This window comes from Saimiri boliviensis, chromosome X (genome assembly GCF_048565385.1).
Source record: "Saimiri boliviensis isolate mSaiBol1 chromosome X, mSaiBol1.pri, whole genome shotgun sequence".
Classification (NCBI taxonomy): domain Eukaryota; kingdom Metazoa; phylum Chordata; class Mammalia; order Primates; family Cebidae; genus Saimiri; species Saimiri boliviensis.
In genome coordinates, this window is record NC_133470.1 from 84,766,631 (window position 1) to 84,785,633 (window position 19,003).

Here is a 19,003-nt window from a genome sequence, read left to right on the forward strand (position 1 = left end):
GCCCCCGGATGACAGAGATCTGCAATCTGGCATTGGGGGGGGTGGGTTTTTCCTTTCTTTCCACAGAAGAGAATAAATCAGGCTGGACATGGTGGCTCCAGCCTGTAATCCCAGCACTTTGGGAGGGCAGAAGTGTGGCTTGGGCCTAGGAGTTCTAGATCAGTGTGGGCAACATAGTGAGACCCCCATCTCTACAAAATAAAAATAAAAAATTAGCCAGGCATGCTGGTGCGAGCCTGTAGTCCCAGCTACTTGGGAGGCTGAGGTGGGAGGATCGCCTGAGTCTGGAAGGTGGAGGCTGCAGTGAGCCGTGATGGTACCACTGTACTGCAGCCTGGGTGACAGTGCAAGACTGTCTAAAAAAAAAGAAAGAAAATAAATCCACCCACTGGCAGCACTGTTTTCATAAATATGTGTGCATACAGCCTGCAGCTGCACCTTCTACCTTTCTGAGCAGATAAGGGGCGTGGCTGTGGCAGCCCCTGGTCTGAAGCTGGTGTATGCGGAAAGGATCTAGGCTGGTTTGGAAACTGAAACATCTTATGTCAGGGAGTCTTGCTGGATGTATCTTGCAATGGCGGGGTCCCTTCACCCGGCCTGGTGTCGTTTCCTTGCCATGTGCCAGGCATCTCGATGCTGGAAGGGGACTTGTTGGGTCAGTGGGACGTGGGCTTCATGTTTGCTGGGCTAGAGACACAGCTTTCAGTGCTAGTGCCCCAGCCGATATCCTCAGTGCCACTGCTGCTCCAAGTCTTCATGCACACCAGCGAGCAGACTTGATAGTTTCTGCCAATACAGTGGGTGTGAAATGGTGCCTCGCTGGGTTTGGAATGAGCATTCCCTGACCACCCATCATAGCGCAGCCCTTCGTTTCTTCTGTGAAATGCCCGTGCATGTCTTGACCTTACATTTTGCAGGGATTCCGTCTTTTCGATTCCAGTCCTTGGGGCATATGTCTTCAGCCCACCTGCTACTTGTCCTCTCAGTTTGCTTATGTATCATGTCTGAAACACAAAATCTTAATTTTAAAAATATCGTAGCATTTGTCAATCTTATCTTTTTGTTTTGTTTTTGAGACACGGTCTCGATGTGTCGTGCAGGCTGGAGTGCATTGGTGCAATCATGGCTCACTGAAGCCTCGTGGGCTCAAGCGATCCTCCCACCTTAGCCTCCTGAACAGCTGGGACTGTGAGCAGGCACCATAGTGCCCGACTAATTTTGTAATTTTTTTGTAGAGACAGGGTCTCGCTGTGTTGCCCAGGCTGGTCTCAAACTCCTGGGCTCAGGTGATTCTCCCACCTCGGCCTCCCAAAGTGCTGGACAATGAGCCCAGGAGCCACTGGCATATAGAAAAACACTGGATTTCTGTGTTTTGATTTTGTATCAAGTAACCTTGTAAACTCTCATATTAAGTCTAATAATTGTCTTTGGGTTCTCTTTCTGGATTCTTTTCGGCTTTCTGTGTACACAGTCCTATCATCTGCAAGTAATGACTGTTTCGTTTCTTCTCTTCCAGTCCTCTTAGCTTTGATTTCTATTTTTGAGATGAAGTCTGGCTCTGTCGCTCAAACTGGAGTGCAGTGGCACAATCTTGGCTCACTGCAACCTCTGCCTCCTGGGTTCAAGCAATTCTCTTGCCTCAGCCTTCCAAGTAGCTGGGACTACAGGCACCTTCTACCAATCCTAGCTAATTTTTGTATCTTTACCAGAAACAGGGTTTCACCATATTGGCCAGGCTGATCTTGAACTCCTGATCCTCCTGCCTTGGCCTCCCAAAGTGCTGGGATTACAGGTGTGAGCCACTGCGCCCAGCTGATTTCTTTTTCTTACTTTAATTACCCGGACTTGCTTTCTTTTGCTTTTACTTCCTTTGAATGAAAGCATAGGAGGCGTTTGCAATGTTCCATTATTAAGTATGATGTTTGCAGGCAGCGTTTGGTAGGTATCTATCAAATGTAGAAAGTTCCCTTCCATTCCTAGTGTACTATATGTTGAACTTTTTTGTTTCTTTGTTTGTTTTAGACGGAATCTCACTCTGTGGCCAGGCTGGAGTGCTGTGGCGTGATCTCGGCTCACTGAAACCTCTGACTCCCTAGTTCAAGCAACTCTCTTGCCTCAGCCTCCCTATTAGCTGAGATTACAGGCATGCGCCACCATGTCCAGCTAATTTTTGTATTTTTAGTAAAGACGGGGTTTCACCATGTTGGCTAGGATGGTCTCGATCTCTCGACTTTATGATCTGCCAGCCTCGGCCTCCTAAAGTGCCGGGGTTACAGGCATGAGTCACCGGCCCGGCCTGAATATTTATAAAATGCTTTTTTTGAATGCATTGAGATGATCACAAGATGAGCACAGGATCTTCCTCCTCTAATCTGTTAATGTGGCAAATTTCATTCATTTTTCAATGTTAAGCCACTCTTGCATTTTCTGGGCTAAACTCAACTTAGCATGATGCATTTTTTTCATATACAATTCTGAATTGGGTGTTTTTGTTTGTTTGTTTGTTTGTTTTTTTAGTCTCGTATTACTATCCTCGTCTGGTTTTGGTATCAAGACATCATAAAGTGACTTGAGGCAGTATTTCCTCTTTCAGCTGTTCACTAGAACAGTTAGTCTAAGATGGAAATGATCAGTTACTTCCATGTTTGCTGGAGATAATCTGTAAAACCATCTAGGCCTTCCTTGTTTTTTTTTGTTGTTGTTGTTGTTTGTGACAGAGTCTCACTCTGTTGCCCAGACTGGAGTGTAGCAGTGCGATCTTGGCTTACTGCAACCTCTGCCTCCCGGGTTCAAGTGATTCTCCTGCGCCAGCCTCCCAAGTAGCTGGGACTACAGGCATGCACCATTGCATCTGGCTCATTTTTGTATTTTTAGTAGAGACTCTGTTCCGCAATGTTGGCCAGGCTGGTCTCGAACTCCTGACCTCAGGGGATCCACCCGCCTCGGCCTCCCAAAGTGCTGGAATTACAGGTGTGAGCCAGCTTGACCGGCCCAGCCTTCCTTGCTTTTGTAGCTTCATGCCCATCCTCCTATAGATTTTAACCAATGGATCCAACTTCTGCAATAATTATGGGATGGCTTAGGTTTTCTGTTTCTTCTTGAGTAATTTTTTTATTGTGGGAAAAAAATACATAACACAAATTTTGCCATCTTTTTTTTTTTTTTTTTTTTTTTTAAGAGACAGGGTCTTGCTCTGTTGTCCAGGCTGGCAAAGTATGGTGCTGTGATCATTGTAACCTCAAACTCCTGGGCTCAAGCAATTCTCCTGCCTCAGCCTCCCGAGTAGCTGGGACTACAGGCATGCACCACCACGCCTAGCTTATTTTTATTTATTTATTTATTTTTGAAACAGATCTCACTCTGTTGTCCAGGCTGGAGTGCAGTAGTGTGATCTCGGCTCACTGCAACCTTTGCCTCCTGGGTTCAAGTGATTCTGTTGTTGCCTCAGCCTCAATTTTTAAATGTTTTTGATGGAGATGGGATCTTGTTATGTTGCTCAGGCTGGTCTCCAATTCCCAGCCTCAATGGATCCTCCTACCTTGGCTTCCCAAAGTGCTGGGATTACAGGTGTGAGCCACCATGCCCAGCCTCCAACTTTATTGCTTTGCATGTGGATATCAAGTTTCCCCTACACCATTTGTTGAAAAGACTGCTCTTTTCCCAATTTGTAGCCTTGGTATCCTTGTCAAAAATCATCTGACTATATACTGAGAGTTTCTCTCTGGGCTCTGGATTATGTTCCACTGGTCTGTCTCTGTCTTTCCGCCAGGACCACACTGTAATATGTTTTATTTTGTAATGTATTTTGGAAATCAGGAAGTGTGAGTCCTCCAACTTTGTTCTTCTTTTTCAGAGTTGTTTTGGTTATTTGGAGTCCCTTGAGATTTTATCCGAATTTTGGAATGACTTGTCCTACTTTGAGTCGATTTTTGATAAACAATATTTTTCTAGGAACATGCCCGTTTCCTTGAAATTTCAAGTTAGCATAAAAGTTAGCGTAAACTTTTGTTGAAGTTTTCAAGTTAGCATAAAGTTTTTTGGTTTTATTTTATTATCGATTTGTTATGAAATTTCTTGGGTCAAAACCAGATGAAGTTGCTTAATGTTCATTTATTTTTAATGTACAAAAATTGTAGTTTCATCTTGTTCAACCGAATACACACAAAATCGCTGGGGAACAGTGTCACAATGTTCTGGAAGCCACCACGGACCCTTCTTTTCCCCTTCAGTTAGTCCAAAATATGAATTAGCCCTAAACAATAAATTATTAACTTTTGCAACAATGTTTTTTTTTTTTTTTTTTTTTTTTTTTTTTAAAGTGTTAACTAGAATCACCGTGCTGTACGTCAGATCTCTGTCTTGCATAACTGAAACTTGGTGCCCTTTGACGAGCATTTCCCCCTTTCCCCACCCCGGTCCTGGCGGCCACTGTTCTGCTGTTTCCATGGGGCTGACATTTTTACGTTCCACATGAGTGAGGTCATGCAGTATTTGTTTTTCTGTGCCTGGCTTATTTCACTTAATATGATGTTCTCCAGGTTCCTCTATGTTGCAAATGGCAAGATTGCCTTCTTTTTAAAGGCGGAAGAGTGCTTCATTGTGTATCTGTACCACGTTTTCTTTACTCATTCATCTGTTGATGGGCACTTTGTTTGATTCCATATCTTGGCAATTGTGGATAGTGCTGTGGTGGACATGCGAGTGTGGATATTACTTCGACATGCCCAGTTCATTTCCTTTGGATACATACCCAGAGGTGGGATTGCTGGATTGTGCGGTCATTCTCATTGTAAGCGTTTTGAGGAACCGCTGTGCATACCATTTTCCAATCCCACCAACAGGGTGTAAATGTTCCCTTTTCTCCACACCCTCGCCAAAGTTGGTTTTCTTTTGTCTTTTTGAAAACGTTCATTCTAATTTGAGTGAGGTGGTGTGTCATTGAGGTTTTGAGTTGCATTTCCCTGATGATTGGTGATTTTTTTTTTTTTTTTTTTGAGACGGAGTTTCGCTCTTGTTACCCAGGCTGGAGTGCAATGGCACGATCTCGGCTCACCGCAACCTCCGCCTCCTGGGCTCAGGCAATTCTCCTGCCTCAGCCTCCTGAGTAGCTGGGATTACAGGCACGCGCCACCATGCCCAGCTAGTTTTTTGTATTTTTAGTAGAGACGGGGTTTCACCATGTTGACCAGGTTGGTCTCGATCTCTCGATCTTGTGATCCACCCGCCTCGGCCTCCCAAAGTGCTGGGATTACAGGCGTGAGCCACCGCGCCCAGCCTTTTTTTTTTTTTTTTTTTTTTTTGAGACAGAGTTTTGCTCTGTCGCCTAGGCTGGAGTGAAGTGGTGTGATCTCGGCTCACTGCAACCTCTGCCCCCCCAGGTTCAAGAGAGTCTCCTGCCTCAGCCTCTCAAGTAACTGGGATTACAGGCACGTGCCACCACGCCTGGCTAATTTTTGTATTTTTAGTAGAGACAGGGTTCCACCATGTTGGCCAGGCTGGTCTCGAACTCCTGACCTCAGGTGATCCGCTCACCTTGGCCTCCCAAAGGGCTAGGATTACAAGCGTGAGCCACTGCGCCTGGCCGATGTCGAGCATTTTTTAAATAGACCTATTGGACATTCTATGTCTTCTTGTATAGGTCCTTTGCCCATTTTGAATTGGGCTATTTATTTCTTGTATTTATTTTTTCAATTTTCAATTTTTAATTTTTAGGAGTACATTGTAGGTGTAACTGGATTATTTTAACTGGGTTAGAAAATACGTTTGCGTCCAGGCACGGTGGCTCAAGCCTGTAATCCTAGCACTTTGGGAGGCCGAGGCGGGTGGATCACGAGGTTAAGAGATGGAGACCATCCTGGTCAACATAGTGAACCCCGTCTCTACTAAAAATACAAAAAATTAGCTAGGCATGGTGGCGTGTGCCTGTAATCCCAGCTACTCAGGAAGCTGAGGCAGGAGAATGGCCTGAACCCAGGAGGCGGAGGTTGCGGTGAGCCGAGATCGTGCCATTGCACTCCAGCCTGGGTAACAAGAGCAAAACTCCATCTCAAAAAAAAAAAAAAAAAGAAAAAGAAAAAGAAAATACGTTTGCTTGCCATTGAGTTGTTTGAGTTCCTTGTGTGTTTTGTGTATTAACCTTGTATCAGAGGGATGGTTTACAACTACGTTTTTTCATTCCGTAGGTTGTCTCTTCACTCTGTTGATTGCTTCCTCTGCTGTGCAGAAGCTTTTTAGTTTGATGCAACCTGATTTGTCTGTTTTTGTTTTGTTGCCTGTGCTTTTGGTGTCATAGCAAAAAACGTACCTCCCAGACCAGTGTCAAGAAGCTTTTTCCTGAAAGTTTCTTCTAGTAGTTTTTAGTTTCAGGTCTCACATTTGAAACTTTGGTCCATTTTGAGTTGATCTTTGTACATTGTATGAGATAATGGTCCAATTTCATTCTTCTGCAAGTGAATATACAGTTTTCCCAACATCATTTATTGACAAGATTGTCTTTTCTCTATCGTGTGTTCTTGGCATCTTTGTCAAAGCTCAATCTTTGCATAGATTTATATCTGGTTCTGTATTCTGCTACATTGGTATATGTGTCTGCTTTTATGCCAGTACCATGCTGTTTTGGTTACTACAGCTTTGTAATGTATTTTGAGATCAGATAGTGTGAGCTTTCTCCTTTTGTTCTTTTTATTCAAGATTGCATTGGCTATTTGGGGTCTTTTGTGGTTTCATATACGTTTTGAATTGTTTTTCCTACTTTTATGAAAAATGTCATGGGAATGTTGATAGGGATTACATTGAATGTGTACATCACTTTGGGTAGTATGGACATTTTAACAATATTAATTATCCCAATCCATAAACACAAGATATCTTTACATTTATTTGTGCTTTCTTCAATTTCTTTCATTAGTGGTTTACAGTTTTCAGTGTATAGGTCTTCCACCTCCTTGGTTAAATTTATTCCTAAGTATTTTATTTTTTTGTAGCTATTATAAATGAGATTGTTGTCTTGATTTCCTTTTTGGAAAACAAAATAAATCTTCTTTGGATGATTTCTTTCTTAGAAAGTGCGTTGTTAGTGTATAGAAATGCTGCTAGGCAGGGCATGATGGCTCACACCCATAATCCCAGCATTTTGGGAGGCCAAGACAGGAGGATCGCTTGAGCCCAGAAATTCGAGACCAGCCTGGGCAACCAAACAAGACCCAGTCTCACTAATTGTAATAATAATAATTATTAGTCAGGGATGATGGTGCACACTTATAGTCCCAGCTACTCAGGAAGCTGAGGTGGGAGGATTGCTGGAGCCCAGGAGGTCAAGGCTGCAGTGAACTGTGATTGAGCCACTGCCAGGTGGGGCGATAGAGCAAGACTCTGTCTCAAAAAAAAAAAAAAAAAAAAAAAAAAAAAAAGAAAGAAAGAAAGAAAGAAAGAAATGAGATTAACTTTGGTATGCTGAGTTTGTATCCTGCACCTTGACTGAAATTGTTTATTAGTTCTGATAGTTTTTCGGTGGAGTCTTTAGGGTTTTCTACATACAGGATTCTGTGATCTGCAAACAGAGATAATTTAATGTTTTTGTTTTTTCTTTTTCTTTTCTTTCTTTTTTTGACATGAAGTCTCACCCTGTCATCCAGGCTGGAGTGCAGTGGTGTGATCTTGGCTCAATGCAACCTGCACCTCCCGAGTTCAAGCGATTTTCCTGCCTCAGCCTCCCAAGTAGCTGAGTACAGGCACACACCACCACACCTGGCTAATTTTTGTGTTTTTGGTAGAGATGGGATTTCATCATGTTAGCCAGGCTGGTCTCGAACTCCTGACCTCAGGTGATCCACCCACCTCAGCCTCCCAAAGTGCTGGGATTATAGGCGTGTTAGCCAGGCTGGTCTCGAACTCCTGACCTCAGGTGATCCACCCACCTCAGCCTCCCAAAGTGCTGGGATTATAGGCGTGAGCCACTGTGCCTGGCCTAATTTGGGTATTTAATTTTTTTCTTCTAGCCTTATTGCTCTGCCTAGGCCTTCCAGGACTATGTTGAGTAGAAGTGGTGAGAGTGGGCATCCTTGTCTTGCTCCTGACCTTGAAAGAAAAGCTTTTAGCTTTTCACCATTGAGTATGATGTTAGCTGTAGGTTTGTCATATATGGACTTTATGATGTTGAGGTACATTCCTTCTGTACTTAATTTGTTGACAGTTGCTTTTTAATTTTTTTGTAGACACAGGGCCTTGCTATGTTGCCCAGGCTCATCTTGAACTCCTGGGCCCAAGTGATCCTCCTGCCTTGGCCTCCCAAACTGCTGGACTATAGGCACGTACCACTATACCTGGCTAATTTGTATTTGTTTGTTTGTTTGAGACAGGGTCTTGCTCTGTCACCCAGGCTGGAGTGCGGTGGTACGATCCTGGCTCATAGCACCCTCAAACTCCTGGGCTGAAGCCTCCAGAGTAGTTGGGACTACAGGCACACACCACCACATCTGGCTAATTTAACAATTTTTTTGTAGAAGTGTCTTGCTATATTGTCCAGGCTGGTCTGAACTCCTGGACTCCAGAGACTCTCTTGCCTTGGCATCCCAAAGTGCAGTGGCATGAGCCTGGGTTCAAGCAATTCTCCTGCCTCAGCCTCACGAGTAGCTGGGACTACAGGCATGTGCCACCACACCAGGCTAATTTTCATATTTTTAGTAGAGACGGCATTTTACCATGTTGGCCAGGCTGGTCTTGAACTCCTGCCTTGTCATCTGCCTGCCTTGGCCTCACGGAGTGCTGGGATTACAGGTGTGAGTCATTGCACCTGCCCAATTTTTTTTTTTTTTTTTTTAGTGATTAAAGAATGCTGAATTTTGTCAAATGCTTTTTGTGCATCAGTTGAGAAATGATTTAATCCTCTATTCTGTTAATGTGGTGCATCACATTTATTGGTTTGCAAATGTTGAACCATCCTTGCATCCCAGGAATAAATGCTATTTGCTCGTGGTGAATGATCTTTCTGACGTGCTATTGAATTTGGTTTGCTAGTATTTTAAGATTTTTGCAACTGTGTTCATCAGGGATATTAACCTGTAGCTTTTTTTGTGAGTGTCCTTGTCTGGCTTTGGTATCAGGGAATTTTCTGACCTCATAAAATGAGTTTGGAAGTGTTCCCTCCTCTTTAATTTTTTGGAAGAGTTTGAGAAGGATTGGTATTAGTTCTTTAAATGTTTGGTAGAATTTACCAATGAAGCTATCAGGTCCTGGGCTTTTTTTTGATGAGAGGCTCTTTATTACGGGTCCAATCTCCTTACTCATTATTGGTCTGCTCAGATTTTCTATTTCTTCTTCTTTTTTTTTGAGATGGAGTTTCGCTCTTGTTACCCAGGCTGGAGGGCAATGGCGCGATCTTGGCTCACTGCAACCTCCGCCTCCTGGGTTCAGGCAATTCTCCTGCCTCAGCCTCCTGAGTAGCTGGGATTACAGGCACGTGCCACCATGCCCAGCTAATGTTTTTTGTATTTTTAGTAGAGATGGGGTTTCACCATGTTGACCAGGATGGTCTCGATCTCTTGACCTCGTGATCCACCCGCCTCAGCCTCCCAAAGTGCTGGGATTAAGGCTTGAGCCACCGTGCCCGGCTCTATTTCTTCTTAAGTCATTCTTGGTAGGTTTGATGTGTCTAGGAATGTATCCATTTTTTCTAGGCTATCCAGTTCGTTGGAGTATAATTATTCATAATAGTGTCTTACGATCCTTTGCATTTCTGTGGTATCAGTCGTAATGTCTCACTTCTGATTGATTTGAGTCTTATCTCTTCTTAGTTGGTCTAGCTAGAGGTTTGCTGATTTTATCTGTAAAGTTTCATTGATATTTTCTATTATTTTTCTAGTCTATTTCATGTATTTTTGCTGCGATCTTTGTTATTTTCTTCTTTCTGCTGACTTTGGGCTTATTTTGTTCTTCCTTTTCTAGTTCCTTGAGGTGTAAAATTAGGTTGTTTATTTGAGATGTTTCTTCTTTCCTTTTTCTTTTTTTTTCCAGTGACTCTCATGAGAGTCTATGAGAATCTAATGCTGCTGCTGATCTAATGTTCAGCATCCCAAGTAACTGGGACTACAGGCACGTGCCACCATGCCTGCTACTTTTTGTATTTTTAGGGAGACGGTTTTTCACCATGTTGGTCAGGCTGGTTTTGAACTCCTGGCTTCAAGTGACCCACCCACGTTGGCCTCCCAAAGTGCTGGATGTGAGCCACCAACTCCCAAAGTTTACAGAAGTGAGCCACCATGCCTAGCCTCTTTCTTATTTCTTAATGGGGGCATTTATGGCTCTAAACTTCCCTCTCGGAATTGCTTTGCTGCACACCACATTTTGTATGTTTCCATGTTCATTTCTTCTCTGAGCCATCGGCTGTTCAGGAGGGTATTGTGTACCTGTCTGTGAGTTTTCCAGTTTTCTTTTTTCTTTCTTTCTTTTTTTTTTTTTTTGAGACGGAGTTTCACTCTTGTTACCCAGGCTGGAGTGCAATGGCGCGATCTCGGCTCACTGCAACCTCCGTCTCCTGGGTTCAAGCAATTTTCCTGCCTCAGCCTCCCGAGTAGCTGGGAATACAGGCACGTGCCACCATGCCCAGCTAATGTTTTGTATTTTTAGTAGAGACGGAGTTTCACCATGTTGACCAGGATGGTCTCGATGTCTTGACCTCGTGATCCACCCGCCTTGGCCTCCCAAAGTGCTGGGATTACAGGCATGAGCCACTGCGCCCGGCCTCCGTTTTCTTTATTTATGTTAGTGATTTCTCGTTTGTGGTTGGGCAGGATGCTTCATGTGATTTTGATCTTCTTGAATTTGTTAAGACTTGTTTTGTGGCCTCACATATAGTCTATCCTGGAGAATGTCCAATGTGCAGTTGAGAAGAAAGTGGATTCTGCTGCTGATGGATGGAATGTTCTGTGTACGTCTGCTAGGTCCATTTGGTCTAGAGCAGTGGAGCCCAATCTTTTTGGTACCAAGGACCAGTTTCATGGAAGACAGTTTTTCCACGGATGGAGGGTCAGGATGAAACCTTTCCACCTTAGATCATCAGGCACAACCTCACATCTGCAGTTCACGATAGGGTTTGTGCTCCTATAATACTTTAATGCCACTGCTAATGTGCCAGGAGATGGAGCTCGGGTGGTAATGCTCACTTGCCCACCAGTCGCCTCCTGCTCTGCAGCCCAGTTCCTAACAGGCCACAGACTGGTACTGGGTGTTGGTCTAGACTCTAGAGTGTTGTTCAAGTGGAGGCCAAGGCGAGTGGATCACCCGAGGTCAGGAGTTTGAGGTCAGCCTGACAAACATGGCAAAACTCTGTCTCTACTACAAATACAAAATTAGCCAGGTGAGGTGGCGTGCGCCTGTAATCCCAGCTAATCTGGAAGCTGAGGCAGGAGAATCGCTTGAACCCGGGAAGCAGAGGTTGCAGTGAGCTGAGATTGTGCCGTCGCACTCCAGCCTGGGTGGTGGGGTGAGACTCTATGACTTTCTGTTCGGTCTCCAGTCTTCTGCACAAAGTGGGGCAGAGGTGCTGGTATCTAGTCGCTTCTTTGTTTTCTTCTTTCTCTTTTAATCTGTGTAGCCAGTGAAAGGACAGCAGCTCCTTATAGAGACTTCCAATCAACCATCTCATTCTGCACTCTGCAACACACACACACACACACACACACACACACACACACACACACACACTGATTCTGAGCTATCTGGTGCCTCAATCCACCTCTGCCACTGGCTGCCTCCTACCGATTTTTCCACCTAAGTGTTAAAAAAAAATTAATTGGGGATGGTATAATTGCTACGTTTTCCTAGCATATAATTGAGTAAAATAACACAATTTTTGTAATTCTTAAATGTGAAGGGAAAATCCTGAAATGCAGAGCTGGAGATGTCAGCTTTTCCTGGTCTGGTAGCCTTTGACCCCACAGCGTATCATGGTACAATGCCCCGCTCTTGTCAACTGGGGTCACATTCCTGGGAAAGACACTGGGCACCGTTAGGTTAGGGCACATGTGCAAGTTGAGGCGGGACATTGGCTCCTTGGGACCATCCATGTCAAGCCCCTCCTGGACAGGCTTCACAGTCCTCGGGGGAGCTTGTGCCCTGGTGCAAAGACAGTCTGGCTGGAGACTTAGACTGTTCCAAACAGATGATGATTCACTGTGTTACCTAGCACAGGCAGCATATGAGACTCCGCAGACACCCTAAATCATACCATTCTTGTATTCACCTGGCGATTGCTGTGCACCTCCCATGTCAGGTACTGTACCACAAGATGCTGAGGATCCACTGGGGAATGACGAAGACTTTGGGAACTGAGTCAGTAGGACAGGGGATGGTGGGATAGGGAAGGATGAGGGAGACAGAGGGTCAGATGATCCCCATGGCTCTGCTTGGGGCACCTGAAGGGAAGTCAGAAAAGAAGCCAGGTTGGAGAGGGATGGCGATGAGTTTTGTGTCTGGTCTGCAGGACAGGGATGCCTGGGAGGAGGGGGACGTGTCACAGGTAGAGGCGACTGCTCTATGGTCCTGGGGTTTGATGGGAAGAGATGCTGAATCACAGTTCATGATTCTCTTTCAAAATTGTAATGCAAAGAACCCTCATTGAACCTGCATTTCGTAGCATGTACTGTGCGAGTTTCAGGGATGTCAGGATGAAGAAACATGCTCCTTTGTCTCCTGAAGCTCGCAGGCTAATGGACACGGCAGACACATAAGAGAAGGAAGAAGAGGTCAATGCACAGAGAGCAACTTTGGGTTTGCCTTTAATGCTGGCCCTGGCCCAAACAACAAAACCTGAGAAATGGTAACAGAGAGCTGCGAAAGTGGGGGTGCTGGAGAGAGATCCAGGATAGCTGATCACTAGCAGCTCAGGATTGTAGCTCCCAGTGCAGAGAACGAGAGGACGTCACACTTTCAGATGAATTTGTGTTGCTCACAGACCAGCAGATTCCCAGCGGAGGAGTCCCACGGGTCGCCAGCGCGACTCTTGTGGCTGGCGCGGCGGTTTTGCTGGTGCCCCGGCGTGGCGGTTCTCGGTGCAGAGTAAACGGGACTGGGTCCCCTTCTGGTCGACGTTTGGAGCTCCGGGAAGGCAGAGTCACCTATTCAGCTGATTGAAAAAGAGACTCAAGAAGGAAGCCAGACCGGAGATTCCTGGGCAGAAAAGCACCACGAATCTTAACGCCGCTGTTTTGGCCGGCACAGTGGGTTGCTCAGATTCTGGGACTGGGAATCAACAAGTTGGATGTCCACTCAGAGACCTAATTTGAAAGTCGGTGGTTACAAAGACGACAGGTGAATAAATTTACAATGATGGGAAGAAATCAGCGTAAAAAGGCTGAGAATACTCAAAATCAGAATGCCTCTCCCTCTACAGGTGATCACAGTTGCTCATCAACAAGGGAACAAGGCCTGATGCAGAACGAGTGCATTCCATTACAGATTTAGGCTTCAGAAGGTGGATAATAAGAAACTTCTGTGAGTTAAAAGAACATGTTCTAGCCCAATGTAAAGAAACTAAGAACCTCGAAAAAAGGTTTGATGAAATCCTAACGAGAATAGACAATCTAGAGAGGAATATTGATGAATTAATGGAACCGAAGAATACAATGCGAGAACGCCACGAGGTAAGCACAGGTTTTAACAGTCGAATTGATCAAGCAGAAGAAAGGATATCAGAGGTCGAAGACCAACTTAATGAAATGAGAAGACAAGATTAGAGAAGAAAGGGTAAAAAGGAATGAGCAAAGCCTCCAAGAAATATGGGACTATGTGAAAAGACCTAATTTACATTTGATAGGTGTACCTGAACGTGACGAAGAGAATGAATCCAAGCTGGAAAATATTCTTCACGATATTATTCAGGAAAACTTTCCTAACCCAGTAAGGCAGGAAAATACTCAACTTCAGGTAATAAAGAGAACACCACAAAGATATTCCTCAAGTAGAGCAACCCCAAGACGCATAATCGTTAGATTCACCAGGGTTGAAATAAAGGAGAAAATTCTAAGGGCAGCTAGAGAGAAAGGTCAGGTTACCCGTAAAGGGAAGCCTATGAGACTCACAGCAGATCTCTCAGCTGAAACCCTGCAAACTAGAAGAGAGTGGGGGTCAATATTCAATATCCTCAAAGAAAAGAATTTTTAACCCAGAATCTCATATCCAGCCAAATTAAGCTTCATAAATGAAGGAAAAATAAAATTTTTCACAAATAAGCAAGCACTCAGAGATTTCATCACCACCAGGCCTGCTTTACAAGAGCTTCTGAAAGAACCACTACACACAGAAAGGAACAGCCAGTATCAGTCATCCCAAAAACTTACCAAAAGGTAAAGAGTATCTCCATGATGAAGAATCTATATCAACTAATGGGCAAAAGAGCCAGCTAGCATTAAACGACAATATTAAACTCACAAATATCAATATTAATTCTAAATTTAAATGGATTAAATGCCCCAATCACAGACACAGACAGGCAAATTGAATAAAAAGTCAAAACCCATCGGTTTGCAGTATCCAGATCCATCTCATAAGCAAGGACACACAAAGACTTAAAATAAAGGGTTGGTGGAAGACTCACCAATCAAATGGAGAGAGAGAAAAAAAAAAAAAGAAAACAGGAGTTGTAACTTTCGTCTCTGACAAAATAGACTTTAATAGTAACAAAGACTAAAAGAACAAAGAAGGACATTACCTAATGGTAAAAGGATCAATGCAACAACAGGAGTCAATGATCATAAATATATATGCACCCAATATAGGAACACTCAGATACATAAGACAATTTCTTAATGACTTATAAAGAGACTTGGACTCCCGCACAGTAATAGCAAGAGACTTTGACACCACATTGTTAATATTCGATGGATCAACGAGATAGAAAATTAACAGGGACATCTATGATTTGAACTCAAACCTGGAACAAGTAAACTCAGTGAATATTTATAGAATTCTTCACCCCAGGTCCACAGAACATACATTTTTCTCAGTATCATATTGCACTTATTTTGAAAATGACCACATAAATAGAAGTAAATCACTCTTCAGCATTTGCATAGCATTTCACAGCCTTGAATGAAATACTGGTTGGCTGTTTGTTTGTTATTTTCTTCCCTTATTCCTTCCTGTCTACGCTTTTAAGCACAATTATCGACATAAAAGAGGTTTTTAATACCTATTTTTAGATTGCATTCCAGCCTGGGCAATAGAGCAAGACTCCTGTTCTCTCTCCCCCTTTCTTTTTCTTCTTTCAAAAAAAAAAAAAAAAAAAAAAAAAAGAAAAGAAAAAAAGAAAGAAAAGAAAAAAGAAAGAAAGTAAGGATGCTCAGCTCAGTGATGTTTGGGTTTTACAGGTGACTCTGAGGCGGTTTCTCCCAGTGCTGACATCCAGGCGCTGCAGGTGCCCAAGGGACCTGTTTTTGCATCTATTTTATGTTCCTTGGCTCTGAAGGCCATAAGAGCCACAGAGAAACATGGGAGGGCCTTCTGGAGCCCTGACTCCCAAACGTGAAAGGCCTCCTCTCCCCAGCAGCATAGACCTTTGTGGGTAGACCCTGGGCTATTTGCTGGAAGAATATTCCAGAGTCACCTTAAATAGTGTCCATCTCTGGCCATAGGGGCTGTAATGGGAGAACATTCTTCATTCATATGCAGACTATGCTTTTCCTAATGGGAAACCCGGGACCTTCATCTTCAACAAATACATCTTTGAAGGCAGGAGGTGATCAACAAACATTTTCACAATTTCTGTGGATCAGAATTCAAGAAAGGCTGGCTCTGAGGCTGGGGACAGTGGCTCATGCCTATAACCCCAGCACTTCCTTTGGGAGGCAGAGGCGAGAGGATCGCTTGAGCCCAGTATATGGAGACCAGCCTGGACAAATGAGCAAGACCCTGTCTCTACAAAAATAAATTAAAATTAAAACAATTTAAAACTAATAAACAAAGGCTAGTTGTGGCTTGGAGTTTGCATGAAGGAGTGATCTGAAGTCATCTGTGGGGGTGGCTTTGTGTGGCTAGCAGGTGGGCTCTGACTGTTACCGGAACCTGTCAGGGTATTGGTTCCTCCCCATGTGGGCCTCTCCTGCAGGAGGCTTGGGTGTCCTTTCACCATGGCAGCTGCCTTCCCCCTTTTAGTACTGGCATTAAACAACCATGTCTGCTATCACTACTTCTTTCTTTACAGTATCAGTCCAACACTGTAATGGTCGACAGTCCTACAGGCTGGAAGCCCAGGGTCACGGTGCCAGCAGGGCTGGTTTCTTCCAAGGCCTCTCTTCTGGGCGATGGCCTCACGTGGCCTTTCCTCTGTGGGCACAGGCTCCTGGTGCCTCCCACTATTTGTTTCAAAGTTCGCTCTGATCTCTTAAATCAGTGATCACTCTCCCACTTGTGTTCCTGGCAGGCGCTGCTGCTCTCACTGTGCTGTGAACTCTTCCCTTTGACATCTGCAATCTCTTTGCAGTCCTTTTAGCGGCGCTGGGAAAAGCAAGGGCTGTAGTTGTTCTCACCCATGTGTTTTGCTCCCGGGTGCCCCTGATGTTTCAGCTCACAGTGGTACCTGGAGGGAGATCCCTTTGTCCTTCATTATATTGTTTATTTGTATTTGTATTTTATTTTATTTTTTTAAGACGGGGTTTTACCATGTTGGTCAGGCTGGTCTTGAACCCCCAACCTCAGGTGATCCACCTGCCTTGGCCTCCAAAGTGCTTGGATTACAGGCGTGAGCCACCACGCCTGGCCTGTTTATTTGTATTTTTTTACATTTTTTTTTTTTGAGATGGACTTTCGCTCTTATTGCCCAGGCTGGAGTACAGTGGCGCCATCGTGGCTCACCACAACCTCCCCCTCCCAGGTTCAAGCAATTCTTCTGTCTCAGTGTCCCAAGTAGCTGGGATTACAGGCATGCGCCACCACACCCAGCTAATTTCGTATTTTTAGTAGAGACGGGGTTTGTCCATGTTGGTCAGGCTGGTCTTGAGCTCCCAACCTTAGGTGATCTGCCCGCCTTGGCCTGCCAAAGTGCTGGGATTACAGGCGTGAGCCACTGTGCCTGGCCTATTTTTTATTTTTTAAATTAAAAAAATTATTTAATTTTTTTTCAGGGTTAATTCACTTTATTTTTCTTGTATAAAAACCCTTTGTTGTAGCCACAGCTGGAGCCTAGGTCCTCTGCATGGAGACTCTGGTGTGGGTCTTGAGGTGGTCAGTGAATTCCTGATAGGGAGACTTGCCGAATACAGTCTCCTGCCAGAGGTCGGGGGTTAGGTAGCTGTAAGTCTTAGAGACGGCATCAAAGGTGCTTTAGCGAAGTTGCTCAGGGTGGCAGTGCAGCCCCTGGCTGAGGTGTGGCAGTCACTGATACCAGCCATCATGAGCAGCTTCTTGGGCACAGGTGCTGAGATGATGCCAGTGCCCAGAGCACATGGATGAGGCGCACCAGCACAGAGCAACAGCGGCCCGTCACCTTGCAAGGGACGGTGTGGGGCTTGCCCATCTTGTTCCTCCAGTAGCCTCTGCGCACGGGGACAATGGAGAGCTTGGCCAGGATGATGGCCCCGCAGCTGGCAGCGGCCGCCTCCTTGGAGCACTCAACACCCAGACCAACATGACCATTTTAGTACCTAGTAGCAACAAACACCTTGAACCTGGTGCGCTGGCCAGCACGGGTTCTGCACCGGCAAAAGCTTCAAAACCTCATCCCTGAGAAAGGCCCCCAGGAAAAAGTTAATGATCTCAGATTCCTTGATGGGCAGAGCAAAGAGATAGCTCTCCTCCAGGGTCTTGATCTTCATGACCTTGATCATGTGGCAGCGGGTCACCATCCCAGGGCCCCCAGCACCCCCGCTGCAACACTGCACCGGCGTCATCTGCCATTTGGTGTTTTGTCGGAGAAGAAGCAAAAATAATTTAATTTATTGTTATAGAGATTAAGGTCTCACTATGTTGCCCAGGCTGGTCTTGAACTCCTGGGCTCAAGGGATCCTCCCACCTTGGCTCCCCAAAGTGCTAGGATGATAGCTGTGAGCCATGGTGCCTGGCCAGTAGTGTATCTTTAAATTTAAATTTCCAAGGCCGGGCGCGGTGGCTCAAGCCTGTAATCCCAGCACTTTGGGAGGCCGAGGCGGGTGGATCACGAGGTCAAGAGATCGAGACCATTCTGGTCAACATGGTGAAACCCCGTCTCTACTAAAGGTGCAAAAAATTAGCTGGGCATGGTGGCGCATGCCTGTAATCCCAGCTACTCCGGAGGCTGAGGCAGGAGAATTGCCTGAACCCAGGAGGCGGAGGTTGCAGTGAGCCGAGATCGCACCATGGCACCCCAGCCTGGGTAACAAGAGCGAAACTCCGTCTCAAAAAAAAAAAAAAAAAAAAATTCCAAAAATGGGGGAGCCCCTAATTTTAGTTTAGTTGCCAATTTCTGCCTTTTTTCTATTACATCGAGAACATGCTGGTACGATAATCCTTTAGCTGGTCTGATAGTCCTTTAGCTATTTGTTGAGTCTTGTTTTGCAGCCTAGGACATGACAAGTGTTAGTAAATGTCTGACGTGAACTTGAAAACAATATTTGGTCTGTAGTTTTTGGGTGTCCAGTAAATCAAGCTTGTTCAACTTTTCTATATGCTTCTTCTTCTTCTTTTTTTGGAGACAGAGTCTCGCTCTGTTTTCCAGGCTGGCATGCAGGGGCACAGTCTCGGCTCACTGAAACCTCAAGTTCAAGTGGTCCTCCAGCCTTAGCCACCTGAGTAGCTGGGATTACAGGCATGAGACACCACACCTGGCTCATTTTTGTATTTTTTATTTTAGTTTCCCGTGTTGGTCAAGCTGGTCTCCAACTCCTGATCTTAAGTAATCTGCCTGCCCTACCAAACTGTTGGGATTACAGGTGTGAGCCACTATGTCTGGCCCAATTTTTCTATATTCTTATTAATTGAGTCTGCTTGAACCAGCAGTTCCAGTGAGAGGTGGTATAATTCCCTGTGTGGAGAATGT

General features: G+C 44.8%; 1 pseudogene; it reads right to left on the reverse strand.

The window, feature by feature from the left end:
• Nucleotides 1–17,172: 17,172 nt before the first annotated feature.
• On the reverse strand, nt 17,173–17,879 carry LOC101051701 (small ribosomal subunit protein uS5 pseudogene; annotated as a pseudogene).
• Nucleotides 17,880–19,003: the final 1,124 nt, after the last annotated feature.